The following is a 25887-nucleotide window of genomic DNA, read 5'->3' on the forward strand; positions in this document are numbered from 1 at the left end:
CCAGCAGCAATTTCTTTGCGTTTATTCCGCCTGCAATGCCAATTGCTGTGCAGTGCGGTTTGTCTGCCTGCATCCTGATTGTACGCTGCACTGGCACCGTCTGCGGATCCGCTGAGATTATTTCATACAATGCCAAGCAGCGTCGTCGAGCCACCAAAAAAGAAAAATGTATGAAAAAAAATTAAATAACTCGTAGCAAAATAATTGCAACAGGCTACAAGGAAGCACACGAAGAGGCATTGCAGCAGTGAGGCTTTGACTGGGCCAAAGTAAGCTGGCAACACTACAGGCTCACGTCTTCTATACACGAATGTGCTCGCATTGGCACACAGGAGTGTGTTTGGTTGTTGCTACTTCCGCCCCTTTCAGGCGCCCGTGTTCACGACATCGTTGCGAAAATTCCGGGAATTTCATGAAATTGCAAACAAACATATTTACATACAAAAGGATACCCCAGCAGGGAAAATCTGAACTAAAGGGGCGAAAAAATTTAGTTGAAAACTATTACAACTTCGCACTATTACAAATTCGCATATTTTCACCTAAGAAAGAAGAAATATAAAATACGGAAAGATTGGTGTTCTACCACGCCCACCAATCTTGAGGGCGGGAATGTTAAATGTTATCCGATTTTGATGAAATTCAGTTTGCACATTGAGTTTAGCTAAAAAATATAAGTCTGAAAACGTTAAAGATTCTTCCGCTGCCACGCCCACCACCAGTGTTTATTTGTGGAGTCGGCTACACACACCACGCTTTGAAAATGAGACCAATTCCTAATGAAGGTGCTACTACAAAAATTATCATAAAAAGTGAAAGGATAAAAGCGAGGGATGTTTGAAAATTCTGTGCAAAAATAAGAACTAATTATTTTTTTTTTTTAATTTTCGACATAATCTCCTTTTAGGCTTTTACACTTCGTCCAACACTGTTCCGGCACTTGTTCCCTTCCGAATAATAGGATTTGTTCAAGTCAAGGATTTGTTCAATAGCCATTCATTTTTGCAATCACCTCCTCGTTTGAATAAAATCATTTTCCCATCAGCTATTTCTTCAAATCAGGGAGCAAATAGTTGTTCGAAGGATCCGTGGGGAGCCAAGTCAAGAGAATAGTGGGGATATGAAACAAGTTGGAACTATATTTCCATTAATTTTGCTAGCACAACTGCTGAGGCGTGAGCTGGAGCGTTGTCGTAATGGAAAAGTAAAATCACTCGACTTTCTCGATTTAAACTAATGCCAAACATAACGACAGAGACCGATCACGATAAGAAATTTGAAAATTGTTCGTAGGAACATTGAAAACTATGCTTACTAAGAGATAAACACGATCAATAACTCCTTGAATAAGACTAAAGGTGTAGGTGACTCTCAACTTTCAGGTATCGTAAAGCAAATTTCAGGAAAAATTAATATTTTTATAGAAAACTGATCTTGCTCGATAACTTGGCGCCATTTGAAAGGTAATTCTGGGAAAGTAGATTCTCACAGGCTTGCTTTGAGGCGAATTTTTCACCAGTAAAATCAATAGCCATAGGCACGTACCAGTTCCGGATTGTACGGTGGATGTATTAGAACATTCCAATCAAGCCCACGAAGTGAGCTACTATCGATGTCCTGATGGAATACAATTCTTTCCTTTTACTCTTTTGGGTGATTACTTCTATCAGACGGTTCAATTGTTTATGGTACAGGTTCGAATTAAAAATTTGGCCGTAGGGGAGAAGCGTTTAGTACAAGTAGATAATTTCTTTCCAATCCCACCAAATCTTGCTGACCGTCAGTCCTGGTTTGACCCCTGTTTTCACTTGACATTTTCATATCCAGTCGCCAAGCACTTCAGAAATTGTTAGATTTTGTTGCAGTTGGGCAGCGATTTGCAGATAAAAATTCGGTCCATTAGGATTGTGTTTTGTGCTTACAATTGTGACGGTCGGCTTCATCGCAAAATTTTTGTAAGAAAATTTTTCAGATAGTGACATAGACATAGATTGATTTGAAGTTTGCACTTCGACCTCATGGCTATCTACTCATCACAGTACCTCATCCAGACCCAGTTCCCTTATTAAACTCAAGATTGAGCTGGGTTGGATTGAGTGTATGTGCCTTTCTTCTGGCTGCACTTGGCCCAGATGTCTCAACCTTCTCCGCGCTATAGCGCTGCATTCAAGGTGAATGTGAATTGAACTCTCCTCGGATTGGTCGCTGAAACGACAAGAATCAGTGGACCATACCTCGATCATGTGCAGATGACTTCGCAGTCTGCAGTGTCCTGTGAGAATGTTCGTGAGCATTTTCAGTTTATCCTTTGGGGAGGGTTATGAGTTTTCTAAACCTCTTTTGGTGGTACCTTCCACTAAGGATTTCGCCTGGCGTAGTCCCTAAGTGTGTGGTGCAAGTTAACCTCCCTTAGTCTTAGCTCTTCACTCCTGAGCTTATCCTTGATGGTGTGTTGTCACATAGCAAGGAACGGCTCAGGCCCTATTAATAACGAGACCGCAGCCTCTCTTGTCAATGCGCCCCCGCTACTTCGTTCCCAGTTATACCCTTGTGTCTTGTGGCTCAAATTACCCGGAGGCGATTGTGCGTTCCTAACAGATTCAGTTACTCAATACTATGCACTCAAGGACCAGTAAGGACTTAATCTCATACGATGAAAGAGCCTTGAATGCCGCCTGGCTGTCGCTCAGAATGGCAATTCGCTCATTCCGAAAATTCCTGTCCAAGTTTATCTCTGCACACAGACTGATGGTATACACCTCCGCTTGAAAGATGTTTGGGAAACTACGCATCGGCTCAGAACGCTTGGGTCTGCGGCCATATCTGGCGTAACCCGATCGCACTTACACAACGCGTACACCTTATTGTACTCATCCCTTTGGGTACATGGATGTACGTCAATCATATTTGACACTTGTGAAATAGACAGCTGAGTTTACAAACAGACAAACAGTTCAGCGTGTAAAGGTATGTAGGTCGAAATAAAGATTTCCATCACTCGAAATATGTTTTTCTTTTTTTAATTTAGCAAAAAAGTTATTCAAAAACAGAATTGATGATAAATCTTGCGCCACCTTATTTTTGCCCTAGCCACTAAATTCATGCTCCTAAGATTTCTTTCCATATACATCACCTTGCAAAGTTTCTAAGTATATAAAAGTCTCCTTTTGTCATGACTGGTTTTCCCCACAGGGGTACAATAATCTATGTACAAATATATGTGCGAGTAAGCGCATCGCCAGTTCAATTCTGCGAGACATTTTATATGTGTATGTGTGAACTCCAACAATTTGCATTTACTCTACTCAAAATCCACACTTAAAACAGAAATCAAATAACTCTTTTTTTTGCGCCTTCTTGTAATTACTAGCCTTCGCCCGCCGCCAGCGCTCTCACTCGCTTGCATGCGCTGATTTGTTTCTTTATTCGGTCATTATCCTTTGTACGTGCAGATTTCTATTTATTCTTATTGCTATTCTTACATCCTGCGCATTTGAATACACATCCGTACGAGCGTTTTTTGTGATTTGTTTTTTTATTTTCTCATTTGAATGTTTAGTATGAATTTTTCTCATTTCATATTTACACAATTCCACATTTTATTCCTTTTTACATTTGAATTCCCATGTCAATAGTAGAGCAGAATGTCTGAAGGGGCGTAGGATTGCAGCATCTAAACAATGTTGCCTTAGTTTCCCACACTTGCCATTAAGAAATGCTTTTATTGGTGGTGGGATTATTGTGCAGAAAGATTCGCAGTTGCTATTGAGATATGCAAGTACACACACATAGATATGTATATTTCACAGTTTGGCTGTTGACAGTTGAAATTTTGAAAGTCTTGTGATAATTTATTCAATGCTTTTGGATTAGTAAATTTAGATCCATCGATCTTGGAGGCGTTATCAAATTGGAGGGCTTTTCATCAAGACGCATATCTCAAATTTGAGTAAAATTTCGGCTTAAACTTTTTTATTGTGCGTGCCAATTTGGAAATCCAAATTAGGTGGGTTAGTCTTAAGGGGTTCCTTCTGCAGGTGCTATAGAAATTTTACCCTTGGCTCCGAATCAGTTGTTCAGTGCCACTTTAGAGGTGTCCCGAGGAGTTATATTCAACTCGGTATTCTATCTCAGACCAGCTTATCTGAAACGCACTGGTCTACTTCTGGCGCTCAACAGTGAAAATTATACAAGGTAGCGCAAATTTAATCAGCTTATCCAAGGTCAAAATAAAGATTTCCATCACTCAGAGTATTTTTATGTAATTTTGGGTTCTCAACTGGAATTTATTGCACGAAATCACTTGTCTAGGGTGGATTCACCTAAAACTTCACAAAATAGATTCCACTAAAATTAAGCTATAATAAATTTCCTATTTTACTCGAGACCAAAATCATTTACTCGATGGTCAATGGCTGAGAAGCGATGTGTCTTCTTCCTTTTTCCTTTCTTATCTTAAGTCTTACTAGAAGAGAGGGAGGCTTTTAATAACCCAAACTTTGTGTTTTCGCATTTGCACGATTTACATACAAGCAACGTAAAACTCGAAAAGTTTCCTAAATCACATTTTTTTGGCATAAAAATAGAAATATCCTCAGACAATGGCTAGCCATGAAAGACAGACATAAAAGTGAAATACGAAATGAATGAAATGAAAATTCCATACTTCAAAGCAGCAGCGTTGGCGACTCCCATAAAGTGAACCAGAACTTGTATTCTCAAAACAAAAACAACATTGAAGGAACCAAAGGTACATCGTTGAAGAAATACACAAGGCGGTGCATCGACACGGCCAGGGTGACGACGCGCATGAAGAAAGAATCCCATAGACGAGCCATGAGCCTTAGTTGCGGCAAGTCAACACCAATACAACAACAACAACGATAGCAAACAAAAATAATATGTTACATTACAAGAAAAACGCCTCGGACAAAATAGAAAAAAATTGAAAAACAAATAAAGACGGCGTCGGGGGTGCAAAGTTGCGAAAGGGAGCTCAAACTGCACAGGAGATTCGATGGCGCTGGTGCCCGTAGCCGGTCGTTTTCAATGGTTCATGCGTGCTCGCTTCTGACGCAGCACATATAAAAATGTGAGGAGATGATTTGTTGTTTTTTTTTTGTACCATAAATCCAGTTTCACTGCTGCCGCATGCACTTGTAAGCATCAGCTAACAGCAATTGTACAACACCAACACCGAACCAAGCCGCCATTAGTGAGAGCAGCAGGAGCAGCGCAGTCAGAACATCGAATTATACTGCAACAACACTACGCCTTCGTGTCGTCGTGAATTCGCACAGCGAGAGGGCAGCAGCGAATTGTGTGCTTCTTTCTGGTCGTCTTTCATTTGGCGATTGTTGTTGCTAATTCGCTTATGATTAACAGTCGAAGTAGCCGGTTCATTTCACCTTATGCTGTGGTGTGTGCACTTGTAGGTGTGTCTGAGATGAGCGGTGTGCCGTGCGAAGACATATGAGAGTCTGCGATACCGGCTTGCAGTTGCCAGACATTTTGTTTTTTCAATGTCACGACAAAAAGAATTATGTATTTGTGTATAATTTTACTGAAAGGAGTGAAGTATTTTTTTGTGTGTATCAGAAGATGTTAGAATATTAAAGAATAACGGTTTGAATTTATAAGGCAGCGTAAAGACTTTTGGTTTACATTTTTTTTTATAAAAAATGTGCCGCTTTTCATGTGTTTAGAAAGCAACTGTAGCTTATTCTGGTTTAACTGAATATTTGCTGACTCAAGATTGACTGTTCTTCTCCAAAATTGCAAAATAGTGAATGATTTGAATAATTTATGAAATCGGTCTGCAACTTCGGCAAAGAAATATGAGACATGAAACTTCTAAAAGGTGTAATGAATGTACATATTTTTTTCTTATTCTTTTTTTGTATTTTTTATGTTTTTATAAAAGTATAATGCATTCTAAAACGGAAACCATGCAGCTCAAAGCTCTCAAATTTGTACAAAATTAACAGAAAATTTAACAAATTAAATGAAAATATATTCCGATTTCCTACTTTTTATTCAGAATTCAGAAAAAAAATGCATTAACATTTTTAGCTTTTTATTCAGAATTTTTAGAAAAATTCTAGGTATGCAGTTTTATAGCCCATTCAAGTTTAGTATAATAAAGTGTAAGTTTGAAGTCTGTCGAGAATCGCGATGATTTTTGATTTTAATTTTTTGCATACGATATTAAGAATTTTCTTCCTTATAAAACATTTTTATGCGTTGTTTTTGACATTTTTGTTTTTGCGTATTTCATTCTATTATAAAGTACATTGAAGTCTTTTACATGGAAGAAAATACTCAACAGCACAGCGAAAAAAGTGTCAAAAATCAACGATAATTTTGAGCTAATAGTTATTGATTATACGAGTTTGACTTGCCCATATAATATAATATTTTCAATTACTTTACTTCATTTTATTTAGACCTTTTTTAAATTTTATTCTTAAATATTGCTTATATATTATTTTATATTAACACATATATTTTTGAACCCACATATAAAGGGAAAGGTGATCAAAACTTGCAATAAAATGTAACGGTTATCGGGCAGCATGGCGAAAAAATCGTAAAATTGAAAATTTTCTGCCAATTTTTTTTAAATTTCACGTCCCATAACTCCCGGCAGAAGAAAAGTCGGAAGTTGACGAATCATTTGTTGGAAAGCCTAGACTATTAGCTATCATTAGAGATAAATATAATCTTCATAGAATCTACACCAAGCTAATTATAGGGCGTTAGGAAAAAAATACCAAAAATTGCAAAATCCTTCCTACCTCCAAAACGAAGCTCCCAAACGATTTTTTGTTCTCATCGCCATCCCCTATCTTCCCACGAAAAGCGGTACACCCTCTTCTTGATACTTGTGAATTTCAGTCGAAAGAAACCAGAGAAATTTCTTTTGCAAACATTAGCGGTTGGTAATGTGCTAATTGTCTATATTTTTGCGTTAATTTAGTTCATTTGGCTTTGTTTTACTTAATAAATTTATTCTATTTTAAATGATCTAAAATATTATTTGTATTATTTTATTTTATTTTGAAACTTTACAGATCCCATACCACCGTATCTTATCGTCTAATTCTCTTACATCTTAAGTATCTTGAAAGCCGCAGATCCGTATTGGGTCTATGATTTACTTACGACGTTATTAAAAGTGTTGTTGATTGTCCTTACTTGTTTGAAAGGATAAGATTTAATTACCCAAGCGATTTCTTAGAAATTTTCTACCATTTTTCCATTTTATTGTAGTCAAGTGAGAGCACAATATGCTCCTAAGCAATGCTACGCCGTTTGACTTTTCTCTCCCAAAGTTTTGTTTTTTGTAATTCTAGAATTCTGTTTTTTACTAATTTATAATTTAAAATATTTTTAATATTGTATAATAAATTCTTTTTAATAACTTTAAGTTATTTTGCACGCTATATAATCTGCAAAGTAGACGTAATAATTAAATATTATTATTTATTATTTTTTTATTTAATTTTTGTTTTTTAATTTTTTTCTAATTTACTTCATTTCTTTCGATTTTATTTGCTTTTAATTTTCTTTTATTATTTATTTATTTTATTATCACTATTTTTTCATTTCATTATTATTATGTTTTTATTTTATTATTTATAATTCGTTCTTTGTTTTTCTTTACACTATTTTTAGTAAATTTTGCAAATATATTTATATTTAATTTCAATATGTCGCATTCATTTCCCATTTTCAGTATTGTAATACTCTGGCAACACTTCTTCCCATTATGTAAAGTGCAATTCCTTGTGGAGCATTTTAAAGTTGTGCAACATTGTTGCGCCATAAAAACAAAAACAACAATAAACATCGAATGGCAAGTAAATGAAAATAAAACTTTCGAATTCCATTCATAGTTTTTATTTCATTTCTCACTCTCTCTCTCACACACTCTCTCTCTCGCTGTTGGTAGTTTTGCATATACATGGCATGCTCCTTTTTGCAAATGCGTGTATTGAGCTGCACTGCTCAATTCAGCTACACCACTGTAGGCGTTGACGCTCTATTGGCTGTTGCTTCTCCAAATTCTTTCTACTATTTGTTTGTGTTTCACAGCTACATTGCCACATGTGGAAATTGCAATTTCCCGTTTGCTTACATTTATGAGTATCGTATAACACATGTATGGACGTATGTATATCCTTATTCTACAGCAAAGTGGGGTAGGGGAGCGTTGGAAACGGGTCTATTTGGTGGAGGCTAGCAGGGACGTTGGTGTAGTTGTGTTCCTATCCTGTGACTGCCTGTCGTCCATAATTATTTAAAAACAAGCCGCCAATTGATGTTTTGTCGTTGCCTTACATTCTTTGCTCGTTGTGGATGTTTTTGCTGATTTTAATGTTTTGTTGTTATTTTTTAATATGTTAATGTACATATGTACATATGCTTGTTGTTCTTCGTTATTGTTACACTTTTATTATTTGCCATTTGTTGTAACTTTATTGTTTGCTTGTGTGGGGTAACAATCGATGCCGACAATAGTAACAACACCTTCAACACAACTACAGTGGTGAATAGCACAGTCACCAGCTAGTCGAGCAGCAACAATTACAACAACTATGCCGGTGATAAATATTGCACAAAAGTCAGCGGCTCAACTGTTGCAATGGAATAACAGAAATATCAACAACAACAACGGCAACGGCAACGACACTCAGCATCATCCTCATTATTATTCGCCACATAAACAACAACCATAACAATGTTATCCCCCAACGATGTGATGCGCTGCGATGTGTTGGTCGGCTGTTGACTGAGCTTTCGCTATTTTGTTGCCCCCACGGAGCGTTTGTCTGCTTGGCTGTCAGGCTGCCAGGCTGTCGATTTGCCGTCTGCATTTCTGTCTCTATTTTTATGTTCGTCCATGCGCTCCTTGAATCATCCGTTCGTTGGACTGTTCGTCCGCCTGCCCGTCCGCTCATATGTCTGTTAGTCTGGCAATCAACGCTACGTTCGTTTTCCTTTCATTTCATTGTCGGCTGCTGCCACGTTTGCCTCGACTGTCTGCTTGCAACTCCAACGGAAGCCGACAGCAGTATTGCAGTTTCACTAGTATTGTTGTTGTTTTTATTGCCATTTACAAAACTGGCGCTGCAGGCGCTGGAGTTGAAGTTAGACATTTTTGTTGTTCTCAAGTGTTTTGCATGCGGCTGGTCTGAGCAGACGCACAGAGTGGGGCTTGTTTTGTGTTGTTACCACTGCGTTTGTTGTTGTCGCCGACAGCTAGAAAATACTGTTGAGGTGCTGGGAGTTATTGGTTTTGTTCTGGTTGGTTGGTTGGTTGGTCGGTCGGCTGGTGGCTGGTGGCTGGAAATCAGTGTCTCTTTATTGCAATGAATTAATGAAATCGTGTTGTTGCGGTGAATGGGCGAATCCCCCAACAGAGGCAGTATGCATACACCGATGCGCATATTTAGTATAGTAATTTACAAACAAGCGAGCAATGAATGAGCACTTTTATGCGATTATATGCGATTTGTGGTTAACTCGTTTTATTTGAAAAAAAAAAACAGGAAAAAACGAAAGAAGGAATACTGATGAGATTTTGATTTTTAGCTATTTAATGAAATCGGCTTTAATTTCCAAGGATTTAGCTTAGGATGTAGTAGTTGCCTCCAGGAAAGCGGTACGCTTAGACTTAATGGGTCATTTCTAGTGCCTTTGTTGAGGCTTAATTTATATTGTCAAGTTTTTCTTAAGGGGGTAGCCTGCTTTCGAGGCTTCAAAAAATCGATTTTTTTTTTTGCATAAATGTGTTCCCAAACTATCCGAGAAGGTGTCCTCAAAATTTTAGAAGCAAATTCGAAATATTTTCGGAATTACAGAAGAAATTGTGAGCAAGCGTCGAGCAGCTATACGAGCGGATTTTTTATATACAAAAACTTTGACGCGCGATTTCTCGGTTTTTTATTTTTACAATTTTTCCTAATTGGCGGGAAAGATAGGGAAAAAGTTAAACGTCCTATCGAAACGAGATAATATTGATTGTATTCGGAATTAAATTCTCTTCTATCTAAATCTATCTAATCTAAATTGAATTTGTTTTCCCAAAAAAATGATTTTTTTTTAATTAGCGAAAAATTGTTAAATTTCTCACTTTTTGTTTAATTTTCTTGGATTAACTAGAAGCTATACTATACTAAAATAAAAATTTGTTTGGGTTGTTGGTTTGAGATGAAAATTGCGACCTGCATCTTTCCCGCCGCACGACACATGCACACTCGAGGCGCCTCGGTATAATGCTTGTACCAGGCATAATATGACATATATTTTAATGAAAAAATGTCAGAACACTGTTGAAATATATAACAATAAAACCTGAAAGTTTCATTTCAATCGAATATTTCTTTCCTTCCCAAAAAAATCCACGAAAAAATCGATGTTTTGAAGCCTCTAAAGCAGCCCCAAACGTACAAAACCTGCCTATCCAACATCGGTGTCCACCAACCACATTACCCCATACATACGACTCCGTATTGGGCACACCATAATTACTAGCGTACATCTATTACAGGGCAATACATCCAACACCTGCCTTTTCTGCCAAGCCACAGTCAGTGTGCATCATCTACTGGTATCCTGCCCAGAACTTGCTTTTCAAAGGCATCACCACTTCAGCAACACAGATCCTCTTCTACTTTTAAAAGATGCCACTGAAGATAACATTAAAAAAATTTACAAATTTCTGAAGGACTCCGACCTACTCCGTCGTATCTAATCCAACACACATCACCAGCCCGCCGAAAGCCTCTGCTGCTAGCGCTGCGTTTGCTTGAGTTTACTTATAATTTACTATTAATTACCATGTAAGCTTTTAAAAATAAAAAATAAAAATAAAGAAAACTCCGACCGCTTTACTGCACTGCAACATAATATTTAATATTTGAGAAAATGTCGTTTAAAAAAGACTGCGGTCAAATAAGGACATGACCGACACTGGCTAATAAATTCAATACAAAACCACAAAATAAGCTTTCAATTGAAAAGTTAACCGCAAATACGAATACGTTGGTAGATCTGAAAAGTCGCACACCGGCGAAAGTGAGTTTGTGACGACAATATTAGGAGGCAAATATCGATGCCGAAATATCGGGATAGTTTTTATGACACCATCAGATAAGTTCATACTACAATAAAAAGTTACAAAGTTACAAACTTTATGCAACATTCTTCATAACTTTCAACTTTTCACCCATAATTTTTAGAATTATTCTGGGTAAGCAATTTTATAGCACATTGAATTTGCGCATAACAAAATGCAAGTTTCAAGTGAATACAAAATATTTTTAATTTTTGGCAATTTTTTAGCGTTCTTTTATAGAAAAAAATTCGAGTAGATACTTTGAAGGAAGAAAAGGCGTGACTCCACTCCACTCCAAAAAAATAATCAAAAATTCAAAGGCATTTTGTAATCATTTGAAATTTGCACTTCGTTATACACTAACAAAATTGGTGGGAGCGGAATAGCGGTACGAGTTGGGCACCATATTTGTATTCTGTGCTTCGTGAAGGGGAATGCTTAAAGTGAGCATTTTAATCATATCTTGCATCTCTTTGCACGCAATCGATACAATACTTTTCCTTACCCCACCTAATAACGGGATTATTGGCACTATATTGGTTAGATTAACACTTTCATGCTTACTATTTACTCATCAAAATAATGTCAGGAGAAAAACAGTTGCGGTTTGTAAGCGAAACTCCTGTTTGACTGCTGGCTAGTTAAAAGAAATCGTAAAAAAGTGACAGAGTGAATCAATGAATGCCAACAAATGAGGAATGCTTACAAAAACAAAATGAAGAAAATATCGATTCCAGCCTGATATGCATTTTCGGGCTAAAGCTGGGTCAAATACGTGTAGAGAGCATAACTGAGTGCACTATGACTTTTTTTTAATATTTAAAATATTTTTCGAGTTAGAATTTGTTTTTTAGTTTTTTTCTGTAACTAACCAAAACCATGTAAATCAAACTTTCAAACTTTACAAAAATTTGTGAAAATTCGACAAATTTTCATCTAAATTTGCAAATTTTTATTCTGAATTTTTAGAAGTTTCGAGTATGCAGTCCATTGAATTTTGGTATAATTTTTTAAACTGAATTTTTAGACAAATTTCCACTATGCATTTTTTTACTTAATTGAATTTTGGTATAATAAAGTGCAAATTCTAAGCGTTTAAAGAATCGCGCTGATAAAAAAAATAACTTTTGATGACAGCTCTTGTTTTTTTTTTCCTTTTTTTATTACAATGAATGCAATTTAAAAAAAAAACTGGGTCTTATTTTTTTTAAGTTTGTTTGCAAACGATCTTGTGCTATAAATTTGTTTGTGTGTGGAATAAAGGGCAAAAGGCCTTCAGAAAAAATTCATTAATAATCCAAAACAAATTTTAGCCACCAAAACCAAAAATTAACTGATTTCATTTCTTCAATTTCAATTTATTAAAAGTTGGTGTACATTTTCAAAACCTCTAAAATATTAACTTGGTATATAATTAGGTAGGTAGGGGAAATGGTTGAAGTGTCAAATTGGCACTCCCCAAGTAGCACTAAAGCGCCGTTTTTGATTTGATTAAGAGACCTCCAACGGGCAGGAATACACAGCCAACCAGAGCCGTTGGTGGGTGTAGAGAAAATTGTAACTACCACAGGCTGTCGAAGAAAAGGGCAGCCAAGGACCTTAACTGTCTAGCTGCTATGCGCGGACGTTTACGGGGAAAGTGCTCAACCGTATTCTTCTCTGAAAGGTCCCCACAACTTCTGCAATGAGGACTAAATGTTAAACCTAGCTTTTCTGCGTGTGTGCTGATCACCCAATGATCGGTAAACACAGCTACGATTGGAAATTGAATGGCGTGGAGTACCCAGGGCTTTCTTAGTCCTCTGTCCATTGTACAGGGGCCAAAGAGTTTCGAAATAGCACACGAAGCAATGGAGCTCCATCTCTTTTGCGTTTTCCTGATAAATAAGTTGTGCAATTCTCCTTTAACAACAGTCAGGGGGATGCCGATGACTGAGTAGAAAACCTCTGAGACCAATTCAGTCGGCCCTTTCGTGGCAAACTCATCAGCAAAATCAGTTCTCTCAATGTGACCTATGATCTGGAACTCAGATCAGAGAAATGTTACTCGCTTAACAATGAGTATTGATCTCCTCCTGACAGAAGTTGTCCAGTTTGAATCTGCACCATGGCGTTGTTAGAGCTTTGAAGCGCGTGTTGACTATCGAAAAAAATGTTAATAAGTCCCTCGCTCCCTTGGTATATGGCATGCTAACAAGCCATAAAGTCTTCTCTTGTTGCGCTCTTACATGATTTACATACCACAGAACTTTGGTGGTAATCTGGCTGAGTGTCGTTGCTTTTTACCAGGCTATCAGGTGGTTGCCGTCCTCACCAAGTCCACCCATGCCAACTACCTCAAATATGTTAAGTGAACACGCAACTAAAAGGTATTATAGGTAGTTCTATATTAGAAAAATATGCATAGTCGCCATTGCAGATGAAAAACAAGTAAACGCGAATGTAGAAGGACTTCGGAATTCGGACTTTGTTCCTACCTATTCATATGTTTCCTTATTGCTTATAACTGCTAACTTGATTTTTACATTTTATTACTTTGCCAGCTAAAATGAAATGACTGCGAGGGGTCGGCAAAACGCTGCCGTCACCGGCTTCGCCAATAGCTCTGCATATGCAGTTACGTATGAATTCAGTACGTAACTCTTTAACATTTGGAAAGAACTATTCACTTTCTTATGTGAGCTTATATTTGGCTCGGTGTTGGTTTGTGTATGCAAACATATCATCCGCACACCGTATTACAGCAAGCCCAGTGAAGACCTACAAGTTAGAAATTCCACGAAAATGGTCTCTGCTCTGCGTCCATTTGACCACAAAAGCTAAGGCGGCGGCAAGTGCTCACCCGTGGACGTACTCAAATATTCACCATAATAATAATAATGCGGAAAATTGCCAACAGTACTGCAGTAAGTATTAACTGCACCGGCGAGCGCAGGAGAAATCAGAGAAGCAAACATCCCAAGTACATACATATGTCTATGTGTGTGTGTGTGTTGTAGTGCATATTATTCTACAGAACTGTGCTAAAAATAATCGTAAACCCAACACAGCGGCGGTGGAATATTTAACGATGTTTTCTAGGCAATGAATGGTGCAATAAGAGTTACAAATCGAATGCTTTGTAAAAGCGCGAAAAGCAATGAAAACTCATGAAAGAGAGGAAATAGTAACTGCGAGCACTAAATGGAAAAAGATAAGAGATAAATAATATACTTTTATGTGTATAACCAATAAGTATGTTTCTACATACATACATACTCGTATGTATGCATAAGCGGCAAAATAAGTATTATGATAAGTAATGCATATTTTAAAATGTCACAAGGTGGTCCATCAGGGGTTTAGAATTTGCGCATTTAATTTTTTTTTTACTTTGGTAGTTAAAGTAATATTCGTGCTGTGTGTGAAATCTACTTTATGGTTGGAAATTTACAAAGTGGGTCGCTTTTCGCTTGCATAAAGTGGAGAGTAGAAATATTAAAAACATTCGAACATCGAATAATCAGTGTAGGAGCAGTGATGCCAATTAGCTGCTGAGAAGCTGCGATTTTGCTCCGCTATTCTAGATATTTTTTGTGAAGCGCCGTTAAAAATGAATGCTTTGCCAATCTCATTCATCTTGCCATGCTTCGCTAACACTCAAGAGATGAAACGTAAGATCAAAGTTGCTAGTGCTGAGATGAGTACCAAAACTCCCCTGAATGTGGTGAAAATTACACTCCCCAGAAAGGGGTACTGTAAAACCCGTCGTGGGAGTAATTTAAATGAAATTACAATCTATATGTAATGGTAAAAATGCGTTTGCAGGGTATTTTGTGCGCTCTACTCATCACAATACCTCATTCAAACTCGGTTCCCTCAGTAAGCTCCATACTTAATTGCGAAAAAATGTTAAATTATGACACACTTCCAGTAAGCGAGCAATGATACATAAAACTATCAATCATCGTTTGTCTAATTTGGGGGTTGATATCTAAGTTCTGCTTAGCATATCTCTTCGGGACTATCGATGAAGCGCTAAGCCTCAAGTCTCAAATGCCTCTGGTTTTGTGATATACTGAAATCTAAGATCTGCGCTGAGATTTACTGGATTAAGAAAAGTGTCAAAAATGCATATGAAAACATAACAAGTAGCTGCTTGTGTACAAAAAGAAAACAAGAAAGCAAGAACAAAAACAAAAGCAAAAGAGTTTGTAACAGGTTACTGCGGTGATGATGTTTGTCTAAAACAAGTACCTGTGCTGACCATTACCAATCGCCAGCAATGCATTGAGTCGGAGTAACAATGCAGTTATTCACAAGCACATTCATATGCACCAATATATGTATGTACTATATATGTATATAAAATATTTTACATATATAGTATTTGCTTAGTAGGTAGGTAAAGATGTCAATTTGTATGCACGTAAATGGGGCTTTGTGTCTTCCATGTATGTGTATCGGATTAAAATGCGTTTAAAATAACAATAAATGCCTCTGTGGGGAGGTCACTCAGCCGAAGACGTTTCTCATATCGATTATTTGTAGTGTTTCTAACGATATTTTTTCTTATTGATTCTTTTTTTTCAATAGAAACATTTTTACTGGTTCTTTTTTTAATTTAAAAAAATGTATTGGTGCCTTTTGTTATTAAAATAAAAATAATAATAAAATATTTAATAAAAACAAAATTAATTAAAAAAACTTAAATAAGCATCAAAATCTAAAACAAGTTTTTTTTAAATTTAATAAATTAAAATACAATTTTTTTATTAAATTTTTATATTTTTTTTCATGATGTTATTTGTTATCTATTTTTTTATTCGAAAACAAATTTTTACTGGTTCTTTTTCAAATAAAAAAAAATTTATTGGTTCTTTTTGTTATTACAAAACAAAAATTAAGAAAAAATTTAAACATAAAAAAATTAAGAAAAAATTTAAATTTAAAACAAAATTTTTTTTAATTTAATAAATTAAAGTACAGTTTTTTTATTAAAATTTATTTTATTAATTTATTTGTTTTCTAGCAATATTATTTTTTATTGATTTTTTTTTTAATTAAAAAAAATGTACTGGTTCTTTTTTTTTAGTTAACTACTGGTTTGGTTTTTTTGTTATTAGAAAAAAATATAAAATTTATTAAATTAAAAAATAAATAAAATTCATTAAATAAAAAAAAAATCAAATAAAAATTAAAATTAAAAAAAAATAGTTTTTTATTTAATAAATTAAAATCCAATTTTTTTATTAGAAAAAAAAAAAAATATATATATATTTTAAATTAAGAAAAAAATTTATTAAATTGAAAAAGTTTTACTTAAAAAAATAAAAAAATGGTAATAACAAGTTAATTTTTAAAATAATTGTTTTATAGTATTTCAAAATTTTTTGCATTAGAATTCTTTATTTTTTTATTTTTTTTTTGTAAATTTAATATATTTTTTTTAATAAATTAGAATATAATATTTGTTTTCTAATAAATTAAAGTAAATTTTTTATTTACATTTTTTGTATTATTTTATCATTTTATTGTCGATTTGTTGCGTTAGCGCTCATTGTTTTTAAAATAAAATAACATACTCCCGTTTTTAATTAAATAAATTAAAATACAATTTTTTTTTAATATTTTTTTATTTAATAAATTGAAATACAATTTTTTTATCAGAATTCTATACTTTTTTTAATTTTTTTTAAATAATTTTTTTTGGAAATTTAATATTTTTTTTAAATAAATTAATATAATTTCTTTTAATTACTTTTTTCATTATTTTATCATTTTATTGTCAATTTGTTGCATTAGCGCCCATTGTTTTTAAACCGCTTTTTATTTAATAAATTAAAATGCAATCATTTTATTACAATTTTTTTGGTTTTAAATAAATGTTTTTTGTAAATTATTTAATTTTTTTTTAATGTATTAAAATATAAGTTTTGTTTTATTAAAATTTGTTTTTTTTAATGAGTTAAAATAAAATGTTTTTCCTAAATTTTTTTTATGAAAGTTTGTTTTATATTTTTTATTATTTAAATTGCTTTTTTTTTAATAATTTGTTTTTTCTTAATATTTTTTATTCCAGTTTTTTTTATTATTTAGATTGTTTTTTTGTTTTTGTTTTTAATAAGCTAAAATAATTTGTTTTTTCTTAATATTTTTTATTGAAGTTTGTTTTATATTTTTTATTATTAAAATTGTTTAGTGTTTTGTTTTGTATTTGTAACTGACAATTTTGGTTTTCCTTCCATCCATTTTAATGTCGATTTGTTGCTTCAACGCCCCATTGTTTTTAATTTTTTTTTAATACTCGCATAGTACAAAGTGCTTTCAAGAATTTGACCATTGCAACTATTTGAGATTCTTTATAATTTGTTTTCTGCTTGCCGCCATACCAGTAATTTCACTGCTTGGTTAGTATCCAGTTATTGTTTTGATTTCTCTACCATTTGTTTGGTCATCAACTAAGATTGGTAGTTGGTCCGTCGGTCGGTCTGTCGACATTGATATTTACCTCCTCACACAACCAGTTTTCTTGTTTATCTACCCTGTAGGGAAAAATACTACAGGTGCTGCAAAATAAATCACCCTATCGGCGTCGTATGTGCGAAAAAAATTTCTAGTCCAATATGTTTCTAAAATAACCATTAAACAAATTTGCTTTTTTTACATTTTTTTTTATTTAAAAAAAATTTTTTTTAAGTTGCTAAAAGTAAATGTTTGAAAAGAATTCATACTTTTTCCCATCTTTCTGGTAGATTTCGTGTACCGTCGCGGTAAAACTGTTCATATTTTGAGGCTATCCACGGATCAAGGCATTTTTTGATGTCTTCATATGAATGGAACTGCTGGTCAGCTAGGCCATGTGCCATCGATCGGAACAGGTGATAAATGGACGCCGCAATAGAATACGGCTGGTGGGGTAGGATTTCCCATTTCAGTGTTTCCAGGTAGGTTTTAACGGATTTGGCAACGTGAGCGTTGTCATGCTGTAGAATCACTTTTTCATGCCCCTCCGCGTATTGCGGCCGCTTCTCGCGCAGTGCTCGACTCAATCGCGTTAGTTGAAGTCGATACCGATCCACAGTGATGGTTTCGCTTGGTTTTAACAGTTCATAATAAATAACACCAACTTGGTCCCACCAAATACATAGCATACGCTTCGCAGCGTGAATATTCGGCCGAGGCGACGACGTAGAAGCATGATCGGGCAGTTCATATGACTTTCTTTTCTTTTTTCCGTCACGACGCGATGAAGAAAATCCTTCCTTTTTGCCGCTGGAGCAGTTGTTCACTGGTGAAAAAACGACGTTCAACATCCCTTGGTTTTAATTCATAAGGAAACAAGCCCCCTTTTTCTGAATCATTCCAAAAGCATGCAATCGCTTGGAAATGGATTAGCGAGTAACTCGTAATACTGAAGTAAGCTCTTCTTGCTTTTGACACGGATCCTCATCAAGTAATGCCTCCAATTCAGCGTCTTCGAAGGTTTTTGGCCTTCCTTCACGCGGACGGTCATCAACATTAAAATCACCGTCTTTGAAGCGATGGAACCAATCTCGGCACGTTGTTTCACTTAAAGCAGCATCTCCATAAACCTCTTAGTAGCTCTCGATGCGCTTTAACCGCCGTTTTTTTCGAATGAAGGAGGAAAATCAACACTTCCTGCAAATGACTATTATTGGACACAAAATCAGACATTTTCACAAAACCAAAAGTATATGATACCAAAACAAAATCACTAATGTGCCGAAGCAGTTTGCTGACCATAAGCTTGGTTTATGACGTTTAGGTTATGTTAGAATCGACTAGCACACACTGCTGGCGACATCTATTGACAAACAGTTGCGCACCTAACATAAAAAAGGTTATCTAATCTTACTGGCTTCTGGCTACATATAAAGTGACTAAATTTCGTGCAAATATACATTTTTTTTATTATATTATTATTATTTTTTTTTTTCAAATATATTAATATATATATACGGTATATATATCAGTATCTACTTCTACATTCCCTATAATCATTGCGTAGCACTGGCGTCGCCATAGATGAATCTTAAACTTTCTTATCTGATACTTTCTTACCTAAAAAAACTCATTTACTTTGCAGACAAACTGATAATTTTACTACTGTTATTATTCTAGTCAATGAAGGACTAGTGTGGCTTCTTCTATTAACTGCCATAGCATCTTTCCATACTACTTTGCTTTTTCCTGCAAGGTATCCATTGCATGGGTATGCGCGGGTGTGTGCTGCGCTTATGCCTGGTATCTCTTGCCGCTCATATCTTTATTGGTCAATAGTAACTATGTGAGTTATTTATTAAATATTTGATCATTGCTGGCTATAAACAATTATTAACTTTTTAACAAGTTTAAGAAATGACTTGAGTCGTTTGGAGTGCCAAGTGCCAAGCAACAAATAGCAAATAGTTATTGGGTGGCCAGCATTTGAGAGGTGATAATAAAATTTCCACCACTTGTTAAACGTTTACGGAATTTAACAGAGATTCCTTTTTTTGTGTACTTAATATGTAATTATAAAATATTTGTGATTATATTTGAAAATCTATTAATAATTTTTTCTTCTATTTTTCTTTTACAGATTAACTGTTACATAATTTTGTAAGTATTCCAATTCAGCAATAAACAGATGCACTTGACTATTCTCATATAACTTGCGTTGATTCGACCTGCCTATTATTAATTAACATTTACTCTGACAGTCGAGCTGCTTTGATAGGTACCTATCGAATAAAATACATGACAGAGTTCTCTATGAACTGGTTTCGTTTTGCACCGCAAACACAGTGTAGGCTGCTGGTCGCAGATACAATTCTGAACACTGCACCGTGAACGAATTAACAAGGAAGAAGGTGTAGCTATTCCTGGTAAACTCTAGCAAAGGATAGGCATTCCATTAACTTCTTATAACCACCGGCTGAGATTAATTTTCATTGGAAAAGCAAATAGTGGATGGCCTGCTGAGTCTACCTGTCTGAAAACTCGGAAAATCTGACTTAAAATGCGTGAAAAAGGGCCCGTTCACTAATGCATCGCTAATACTTGGAAAATATGTCGAGGAATATCGCAAACATTAATCAGCGTGGCTGTATTAGATACCTCAAAGGAATTATTATTTATTCTCCACTTAACAAATGCGCTACTTTTTTTATGTTGTATGAAGAAAATGCGCAGTGATGACAAGGAAAAATAAATTACGAAAAATCCCTGTTTCCCATAGAAATTATTTTTCGTGTTCACGTCAAAAATATCACTTTTGAAGAGGGATATTAAAAAAATCAAGAGCTGAGAACCGGCAATTTTTTTTCATTTCGTTTTATGTACATATAAGGTGGCGCAAAATAAATCATCCAGATTTGTTTTTGAATATTTTTTTTCACATCAAAAACATATTTTTAGTGATGGAAATCTTGATTTGTCCTTTACGCGCTCCATTGCTTGCGTTTTTTTGTACTGTTCCTTCTAGTTCACAAGTGTCAAATATGATTGACGTGCAACTACATTAGAAGAAAAAATTATAAATCTTCCGCTAGGGTGATTAATTTCGCGCCACCTTGTATTTATTATGTTTTCATTTTAGTGCAATCTGTTTTCGGGAAAGAATCCATAACCTGATTACTTGTTACATAAAAATCCTTAATACAATATAGACCCTCTTCATTGCGTATATTTTTCAGCTTTTTTGATATTTACCTAATATCCTTTTCTATTGTAAATATTTACATAACATTGACCTCTATGTAGTTGTTTTCAAAGTTTAGTTTTTTTTTTTTTTTTTTTTTTTTATTGTTTTGTAACCATGTACGTACAAATTCCAATTGTCCAACTGGCAACAAACAGTTTTACGATTTTTTAAAGGCCATTTTAACTTCCTTCATTTGATTTTTAATGATAGCCCAGAGGGGACAAATTGCAGAGCCGTGTCATTTCGCGTGTGGCGATGTGAAAATCCGAAATCGAAATGGAAAAATGCGCATGCATGTTTTTATGTATTTGACATTTCAACTTGACACATAAGCTTAGACAAGCACACGCATACAAATGCAGCACAGCAATGAATTGAAGTAAATGAAAAATGGGCGATCTATTTGTAGACCATTAAAAAGGTAATAAAAAAAGGTTGCATTTGTATTGAGTTCGATGAAGGAAGGTATTCTTTGCGCTGTGAGTTGTGTTACAATCACAAACTTAATTAATCCCAGGTAAATAAAGTTGTAGGGGATTTTTTACGAATTAATTTTATTTACTTTGGTTTCTTAAATAGAAGATTAACCGTTACTAAAGCTGAAATCGTTGTTCAAATGGTTGCCTTACGTGGGCTGAGGGGTACGGAAGGAAGGAAAGTGGCACTATTAAATGTCGTATTACAATATTTTTTTAATTGTAGGTATTTTTAAAGCACCAAAGATTTTTTTTATTAGAAAATTAGAATTTGGCGTTCACAAAATAAATCTTTCTTCAAGGTTTTCGAGTGAAAAAATAATAATTTTGATAATGCAACGCAAATATTCTAAAAATACTTTTCCAAAGTGGCGCAAAATTAATAATAATTATTTAATTAATTTATAACATTTTTACTAAAACAATAAAAAATAGTTTTGAGTGATGGGCATCTTTATTTATCTTTACGCGCTCCATTGCTTGTCTGTTCGCAGTATTTTTCGTGACAATTTTTTTTCGGTAATTTTTTAAAAATATGTATATATTTAATTGTGTAATAAGAACCTCATGGATCAAAGTTTCAAACTTTTTTTTTTAAATTCACAAAAATTATAAAAACTTAGAGAAGCTAATGGAAAAACTCTGGGTATGCATTATGGGGCTAGGGTTAGTTAGAGAACCGAAAAAATGATAATTTTCAATAATTTTTGTTTACTAGTCAATAGCTTTTTTTTATATAAATAAAACCAGCATTAATACATCATGTTTCGACTTGACTTTGGCAAAATTTCAAAAAAAAAAAACAAAAAAAAAAAACAAATTAATAATTGTAAAAGTTATCGCTGTTTGTGTGGTGCCCGTTTCTCCAGAAGTCTCTTGCGGTCATCATGACAAGTCCTTGGAGATTCATCTAAATCAATCGGACAAGAGAAATTAGTTTTATTAACAGATAATCTTTTGCCTGATCGAAGGTTTTTTTTATTCAAAATTAACAATATGGCGGCCTTAGGAAATGTTTTTCAGATTTTCGAGAAAAAAAACGACAATTAATTGTAAAAAAAAAATATCGAAATTTTTGAGAAAAAACCTTCGATGAGGCGTGCATTTTTTATGTTTTTCAAAAGCAGTAAAAATTTTATTGAAATCTACCAAGTGGTTTTTAAGTTACAGTTCAAAAAACATAGTTTTGAGAAAAACGCATTTAAAGTTTTGCTATCGATTTATAGTTATAGAGTGTTATAATTAGCGCGGTTAGAGAAGTCGGTTGCTTGCCACTGCTGCTAGCTACTTGCTCTCGAACGCACCGGAGCGCCCTTTGTTAATTGTTGAATAACTCGAAAAGTATTTGTCAAATTCACTTCAAATTTTCACACAATATTTTTAAGATATTATGCTTTAAGAAAATGCTAATTTTTAATTCTGACTACCTCCAACCCCTTACCAGAAGTTTATTAAAAATTCTGATTAAAATATTACAAATTTGTTGATAATTGTTTTTTTTTAATTAGTTAAATTTTTGTGAACTTTTTGCAAGTTGCCAAGGTTTTTTTGCATTTTTTTTATCAAAAATTAAAAAAAAAAATTAGCTTGAAGAACATTGCGAATATTGTAAAAAGATTAAGTGACTTAGCCCTCCGTTGGTTGGGCACCCGAGTCTTGCCTTTTTGTCGTCCTGTTCGAGGCTCCTTTTTTAAAGGTTATATCCATAAATCGATAGAAAATTAAATTTTAGGAAGCCACCTGAAGCTCAAGTCGTTAGATATAACAGAAATATGTTAAATTCACGTCCAAAGTCGAAAAAGCCAATCTGGCCAGATCCGGATGCCCACCGGAGGGTCAATTATGTGAGCACAAGTGTAGCCTTAAAATTTGGGAGCTAGAAACTAGCTTTATAGCCCAACTCTAGTAAACTTATTTTCTTATAATTTCATGTAGAATCCAAATCTGTTGGGAATGGTGTTGAAAAAATATTTTCATACAAATTGACCCGCCCTAATGTACGCAAAGTCGAAGTAGATTGTCTGTCAACTTTTAAAGGTTCAGAAAATTAGAAGTAGGTTTATGTAAATAACATGTGGCGCAAAATTAATCATCCATTTTTTTTTTTTTTTTTTTTTTTATTTACTAAAAACAAATAAAATAATTTTGAGTGATGAAACTCTTTATTTTGACCTTTATGCGCTCCATTCGTTGTATGTTTGTATACTGCAGTTCTCTAGTTCACAAGTGCCAAATATGATTGATGTACGAGGCCATCTTCCGATAGGGTGATTAATTTTGCGCCACATTATACTTGTGAAACAGACTAATTTCCCCTCTCATCTTCTAGATCTAATCAAATAAATTGTGTTACTGTTGCTTTAATTTACTGCTCTTCCTTTTAAAAAGTTTTCAATTGCTAATCATCTCGGCTCTTTTCGTTTGACGCCAAAAATCTACACTACCCGGCGACTGGATTAATTTGTTTGCTAAACGTTTTTAAATTAGGTCCTCTCCGTAGTTGCCCTAAGCGATTACTACTTTCACGCTCTGATTTTAATCTGCTGCGCATGTAATTGAAGGCTTAAAAATAGCTGCAGCACCCGGCAGTCTATGCTGCAACAGCTTAGAATCACAACCCTTTCTAATTTTGAGATCGCTCTGCTTATATTACAAATAATACCCGTTTTCGTTAATTGCATTACAACGGCTGCGAATGCGCCCAGGTTGCTCTGCGGTGAAGCTGCGTGGCACTACAGGCATTCCGCAAGCCATCAGCGGTGATTTACTTAAACGAAAAAAAAAAAAACAAGAACAAAGTTGGGCCAGATTGAACCCAAATGCGTTTGTAGGTATGTATGTGGCCATACTTTTTCACTGTCATATCGCTGTCCTTATTGACAGTTCAAATTATAAGCAAAGGTTTTAATAAACTGGTTCCAAGCCGATTGATGTCATTTTATACAAACATAAATTTATACCCAGAACTTTCTCGTATGAATTCATAAGAACCCATGGGCAAATGTCGTCAAAATTTTTTTGATTTTGTTTTTGTTACAATCGTGTCGACGGCGTTGAAACCAAAATACACACACACACACACTCAAACATTATTTACAACAATCAAACTTTACGCAATCGATAGCAGGAAAAATGCCTATGCATTAGTCGAAACGGCATATGCTCTGAGTTGTGCGCATACAAAAACAAAAACAAAAAAAAAATGTCACATCTGCCGTCTGCGCATGCGCAACCCAATCTTACTTTTATTTTAAATATAATTTTATACAATCAAGAGGGGAATGGGAGTTTGCGTTGGTGATTAGTGCGTTGGGTTCGCTGCGGAGTTCTACTTAAATCTACATTTACCAATATTCTGATGACTATGCACATTTGTATGTATGTATGGCTGCGTGCATGTAATAACATTTGAGTTGTAATTTACAATTTTTACCAGCAACGCACCCCAATTATTCGCCGATCGCTGCACGCCGTTTGCAACTGACTACCCTAACTGGCATTTGTAAGTTTTTACGTATGTCTGTATGCGCGCATGTACATGTAAATATGTGCATTTGTATGATTTGCTCGTTGAGGTGTTCTATCAGACAAGAGTAGCTCACGTACGCATAAATTTAGTCCACATACAGTCACTCCCAAATGTGATCACCCTGCAATTTGTTAAAAATTTAATTTCATATTCTGCTTTCTGCTGAGGTCAAAAATCAACTAGCTGTATAATTTTGTTGTTGTCTAAAGCAAGGAATATAGTATATAGTATTTAACTTGTGAACAAAGCGTCGGCGAAGGCTTGCGTGAACAATTCCGTCCCTGATGTGCAAACAGTAGAGTAAAATTTTTCAGAAATATCAAAATCAAAAGTTGTCCATTTTTTTATTAATACGTCTAAAAAGTACCGGGAACTGTTCAATAAAACGCAAAATAATGGTTTAATCATCAAAGTTTATTTTGTCGCCTTCAAAATAGGCTCCATTCGAAGCAATAGAAATATGCCAACGATTACTCACCAGTCATCAAAGCACCTTTTAAACGCTTTTTAAGAGATCTTCTTCAGCTCCTTTAGCAAATTCTTCATAATGGCCTCTATCGACTCAAAGCGGCATCCGTGGAGTGGCAATTTAAGTTGTGGGAAAAGGAAAAAGTCATAGGGGGCTAAGCCCGGTGAACACGTTGATTGTTCGATGATATTTGCCGAGTTTTTGGTCAAAAAAGTGTTCACAATATGAGAATTGTGGGGCGGTGCGTTATCCTGTTTCAAGATCCATGAGTTTTCTTTCCACAAATTAAGCCGTTTCCTACGCACATTCTCTCTCAAACGTCGCATAACTTCTAAATAATGTTCTTTATTTACAGGTAGACACCTATGAAATGAGACTTTTTTTTTAAAAAATGGTTAAAAAAATTTAATTTTCAAAATAATAGCCATCGCTAGCGACACATTTTTCCCATCTCTCAGGCAATTTGTGGATACCGCGCCAAAAAAATTGGCCGTCTTTGGCCGCAAACCAATCATCGAGCCATTTTTTGGCTTCTTCGGGAGAATTGAAGCGCTGCTCGGTGCGTGGCCCATCGATGGAAACAAATAATAATCGGAGGCGCCA

At 34.8% G+C, this 25887-nt stretch overlaps 1 protein-coding gene across 5 annotated transcripts in view; it reads left to right on the top strand.

Moving 5' to 3' along the window:
- The window catches only part of LOC129253028 (transcription factor E2f1), a 190568-nt gene that overhangs the window by 54660 nt on the left and 110021 nt on the right, over positions 1 to 25887 (top strand). For all 5 annotated transcript variants that reach the window (XM_054891248.1, XM_054891245.1, XM_054891249.1 and 2 more), the window contains exon 3: positions 19707 to 19726. The gene's annotated coding sequence lies outside the window, so the exon portion shown is untranslated. The remainder of the gene's footprint in view (positions 1 to 19706; positions 19727 to 25887) is intronic.

The sequence above is a fragment of the Anastrepha obliqua genome, chromosome 1 (genome assembly GCF_027943255.1).
Source record: "Anastrepha obliqua isolate idAnaObli1 chromosome 1, idAnaObli1_1.0, whole genome shotgun sequence".
In the NCBI taxonomy this organism is placed as follows: domain Eukaryota; kingdom Metazoa; phylum Arthropoda; class Insecta; order Diptera; family Tephritidae; genus Anastrepha; species Anastrepha obliqua.